Raw genomic sequence first — 4,747 nt, 5'->3', positions numbered from 1 at the left:
CACACAAACAAATGTAATGACAAACAAAACCTTCAGGGCAAGGCAAAATAAAAATCTAACTAGTGATCAAATCTGGGAAGAAAGTAAGAATGTAGCTAAGTGGCCCATAAAACTCTAGTTTTAAAAAGCTGACCTTCAAATTTGGCTTTGAGCTTCCTAGTAGCCAAGTAAAGGAGGAAACCCCAATATTGACATGATTCTCATTATCCTTAAAGAGGAAGTGTTGAAAAAAGGGGCTCAGTTTTTCCCGGTATTTAGTTGTGGCTACATCACAAGCAGAGTTTTACCCAGTGCCTGGACCCAGGGCCTGGCCTAGAGTAGTCCTCTGATAAATATTTGTCAAATGTTCTTAACTCTCTTGCTTCTGTGGAACATAAGCAGACCCTCAAACCCTCTTTGGATAAAGCAAATTAATTTGAAGTCAGTTTTGTTATTGTGCACCCTTTATATGCTTTGCCCATTGCAGGTACCACTGTCAGAGGTATGTTAACAAAAGGGACCACCTCCTATACCCCTCCCTATTCCCTCCTGCAAATGCTCTGCAGGCATGGCTGTCCAAGGCTCTGTGTCCCTGTCCGGCCCGCCTCCTCTGCCCAGCCTCTGTTGGTTCCCCCTTCTCCTGTGTCTTGAAAGCCTCTCCGTCTACTTGTTCCTTCCATCAGCATCTGAACTTGCTTAAACTACATGCATCTGAAAAAGAAAGCCCTTCTTCACTTCCTTGCCCCATCCCGTTTCTGTTCTCCCTTCATGGCCAAGCTTCCTAAGTCAGTTGTCTATAACTACCACCTCCACTTCCTCGCCGTTCACATTCTGGATTCACTGCCAAACGCAGAGAGGACCATTTGCAGTCTTTATCACACTTGGTCCTCATTCATTCATTCTATACATTTTCACTGACCACTTGCTATAGGCCAGACACACCTGAGCATTGGGGATATAACAGTGACCAGGACAGACACAAATCCTGTCCCCATGAAGGTTATTCAAGCTGATAAACACACCAGTATTTATAGTATATGCACATATAGTGCACTGCATATACAGGCTATGGAGAATGGTAAGTCAGGGTAGGGTGGATGGAGGGTGCTGTGCACCAGAGCAGTATTATATAAGGGAGCCAGGCAAGAACTAGCTGAGAAAGGTGAGGGGATACGCCTTGCAAAGATCTTGGGGACGCATGTTCCAGGCAGTGGGCACAGCAAGTGCAAAGTCTAGGAAGTGGAAAAATGCTTGGCTTGTTCAAATAATAGCAAGGAGGCCAGAGTGGCTGAAACACAGTAGGGAGATAGTAATCGAAGATGAGGTTGGAGAGGTGGGGTGGGGAGTCTTTAGGGCATCAAAGTTGGCTATGAGAATGTTGGCTCTTCCTTCCTCCAAGGGAGATGAGAGCCATGACTGGGTGTGGAGCCAAGAGGGCTGTGACCTGGCTTAGGTTTTATCAGGCGCCCTCTGGCGGCTGTGGAGAGAATGGACCGCAGGGAGCGAGGGCGGAAGCCCGCAGGAGGTTGCCACAATAAAGCAGCTGAGAGGGGGCTGGTGTGGGCTTGGGTGCGAGGTGATGGGGAGGTGGGAGGTGGGAGGTACTCTGAAGTCAGGATTGTTGGTGTGGCTGTTGCCTGTCCCTTCTGGGAATCCTGTCTGCCTTTTCTGTGATCTCAGTCTGTTCCCTCTTTCTTCCCTCCGTATGTCAGGTGTTGCTGTCCCCAGCGCCCTGTCCTCAGCAACTCCTCCCCGCGTCACCTCAGTCCTTCAGTCACCAAGACCTGTCTATTCCTCCCCGACCCCTCCTCTCAAACCTCTCACCTCCCTGTCACTTCTCCATTTCTCAGCTTGCACACTCTGCTTCCTGGCTTTCTTGCCTTCAGTCTTTCCCCACCAACCTGTTTCCCACCCATAGCTCACCGTGTAACTCAAAACCGCTCCCTAAAATGCTCCAACGTTCCCTCACCCCACTGACCAACGTGCGGGCGGGAGGCCGGACTCCACCACATGGCACCACGTGCTGGCCCTTGCCCAACTCTCCTTTCAGCCACAGCCCCACGTGCTGTTTTCCCATTCTCAGAATGGGGCGTCCTCTCGCACATCTCTGCCCCCCTTCGCCCTCCCCCCACTGTTCTCTCTGCTTGGAATGTACATGTGCATCTTGCTGACCTGGAGAACTCTGACTCAGTCTTGAATGAGAATCACTCAGGATGCTTTTGGTTGCAAGAAACCCATACATCAAGGACATTTATTTTTACTTTACAAAAATCTGCAGGTGAGTGGGCAGTGCGTGTTCCGGAGCTCAGCAAACACAGGAGGGACCCAGTTCTCCCCATCCTCCCACGTGGCCTCCTCAGCGTGCTCACTTTCCCTTCCCAAATGGCTGCCACAGCACCAGGGACTGTACAGCTGGAGCGGGAAGCAGGAGAGTGGGGTACAAAGGGATTTTCTGCTCATATGCTTGTCTCTTGTCAGACAGGAAATATTTCCCAGAACCCTCCAGCAGACTTCCTCTGATGTCTGCTGACAGGAGGTGGACTGGCAGTGGACAGATGGATGGCCTCCAATGTGTGAAGTGGAGTTTGCCACATCCTGGTCCTGGCTGGGGGGGGGGGGTTATTGTTAAGAATTTGTCACTAAAAATGCAATTATAGTGTTGGAAAGGACTTGGCAGAGTGAGGAAATCATTCACTTGCCCCAATAAACTCCTGGAAATTATTCACCCTAAGAAGAATGAGAAACAATGCTCTAGCAATTTGTTCTGCCAAGAAGCATTTGCCCGTGGAGTCTACTTCCCCCCACAAGTGGCAGGTGGTGGGCTCCAGCCTTCCATCTAAGACTCAGGCTGATCCATTGAGACCTGGGCTCTGGGAGCTGAAGGGGGGTGGAGGTCGACAGACACCATCCCGGCAGCCCTGCATCTTACTGGAAGGGAAACTGAGGCCTAGACAGGGACATGCTAGTGATAGAGGAGGTGGCACCTTATGCAATGTGCTATCATAGGGCCAGGCCCTTGCCACAGTCTTTATTAGGGCCTCCTCAGCATCCATTTTGTCCCTCCTCCCCCTAAGCGGTGGTCATGAGGTGTGGGAGGTGCCTGTCTCCATCTTAGCTCCAGCGTGAACGGCATTGGCCCGAGCCAGTAGGCACATTCCCACCGCTTCTATCACACTGGTGGATCCATAAAGACTGCCTAAGCCAACTAGTGCATGGAGACAAGTTATCCTCAGGGCAAAGCCAACATCCAAAGAACTGTAGGAAGAAAGAGTCACAGAGAAACAAACCTGGAGCCTTGATTAAACCATGCCTGAAGTCATTGTGCATTTTTGGAATTCTTGAAAACTTTGGAATTTTCTGTTACATGATCTAATCAATTCCCTATATAGTTGAGACTAGTTAGAAAGTTCGGTTTTCTGTTACTTGCAAAAGCATCCTTTCTGGTGTGAAATCTGACATCCCTGCAAAACAAACAAACAAATAAAAAAAAAACACCTCAGTTGCTTAAAACATAAGCTTGTGTTCTTGCTGTTGAATCCATGGCTTAGTTGGACAGTTCTGATGCATTCACATTTTGGAATAATCACATAGCTATTAAAAATGAAGGAACTTGAGCTACAAATGCCAACATGGATACATATGATGTTGAAACACATAAGCAAGGTACAGAAATGGTACTTACATTATACATTTCTGAAAAATCCAAAACCAGTGTCTAATAAGAAAAGGGGCATCTGGAGGGCTCCCTGGAGAACTGGGTGAGACCATGTGTCACTTGCCTCACTTCTTGCCTCCCAAGTTCTCCTTCCTCAAACTTCTTCAGACTGTGGGTGGCTCTCTGAGACCCAGTCTTATACTGAAGCGTCTGACCAGCTCAGCTCAGCTCCGTGTTGGTCTGCGGCGGTCCTAGGGCAGAGAGGGGAAAGCTAAGGCCTTACACTTCCATGGTGGGAGGTGCGCAACCTCTTTCGCCAAGAGGGCCCCCAGAATGGGCAAGGAGAGAGAGGTTCTGCAAGACATCTGGGGGCATTAGGAGACAGCCTGGATGCTGCAAGTGAAAATGACAGCCCTCCCCTCACCCACGTGCAGATCCTCCTCCACCTGTTGCCCCTCCTGCCTCCGGGCACAGCTTTGAGGCCTTCTTTCTGAAGTCTTCCTCTACTTACAGTCTGATGTCATACCTCTCTCGTCCAGGCTGTTCCAGAGCTGTTTGTCTTCTCTTTTTCTCTCAAGGTCCCAAGAACTTTTAGTTGTTCTGTGTGTATCAACCTACTGAAACAAGATCTGGAAAGATGTAGGGGCTGAAAGATGATCTGGAAAGAAAGGACAGATGGAAAGAAGGAAGGAGGGAAGGAGAGGAAGAAGGAAAGGGAAGGGAGGGAGGGAAGTAAAGAGGGAGAGAGGGAGGGAGGAGAGGGAAGTGGGAGGGAGGAAGGGAGGAAGGCAGTTGGGTTAGGCTGAAGGGGCTGTACCTTCCAGTGTGTGTGTGCCCTGCTGTGCTCGGCACCCAGAGGTGGGCCTGGCATGCAGCAGGCCCTTGATTCATTTTGTTGACCGGCTGTGGAATTTTGTAGGGAAGATGGTGATGGTGACTGTCCCCTGATTTTTCTCCAAGTTGACACTGAAGTCCTTTGACTCGGTGTCCTGTGACACCTACCAGCAAGAGTGAAGGACTCTCTCTCTTCTCTGCATACCCCTGCCTCCCTGGTGCCTTCAGATATGCTCAGACCTCTGCGGTCCAGTCGTGGCCAAAGGGTCCCCAAAGGAT

General features: G+C 49.8%; 1 long non-coding RNA gene across 2 annotated transcripts; it reads right to left on the bottom strand.

The window, feature by feature from the left end:
• Window positions 1–2,225: 2,225 nt before the first annotated feature.
• Window positions 2,226–4,440, bottom strand: LOC141567165 (uncharacterized). 2 transcript variants are annotated; one of them, XR_012489597.1, is made up of 3 exons: window positions 4,161–4,440; window positions 3,662–3,885; window positions 2,226–3,440 (listed from the first exon to the last, which is right to left on the bottom strand). It is a non-coding gene; the product is annotated as an uncharacterized LOC141567165 (long non-coding RNA). The 2 variants fall into 2 exon arrangements; XR_012489604.1 differs by having other exon boundaries at window positions 2,231–3,440; window positions 3,759–3,885; window positions 4,161–4,427.
• Window positions 4,441–4,747: the final 307 nt, after the last annotated feature.

Source organism: Rhinolophus sinicus, linkage group LG01 (assembly GCF_036562045.2).
Source record: "Rhinolophus sinicus isolate RSC01 linkage group LG01, ASM3656204v1, whole genome shotgun sequence".
NCBI lineage: Eukaryota > Metazoa > Chordata > Mammalia > Chiroptera > Rhinolophidae > Rhinolophus > Rhinolophus sinicus.
This window is presented reverse-complemented; position numbering and strand designations above follow the sequence as displayed.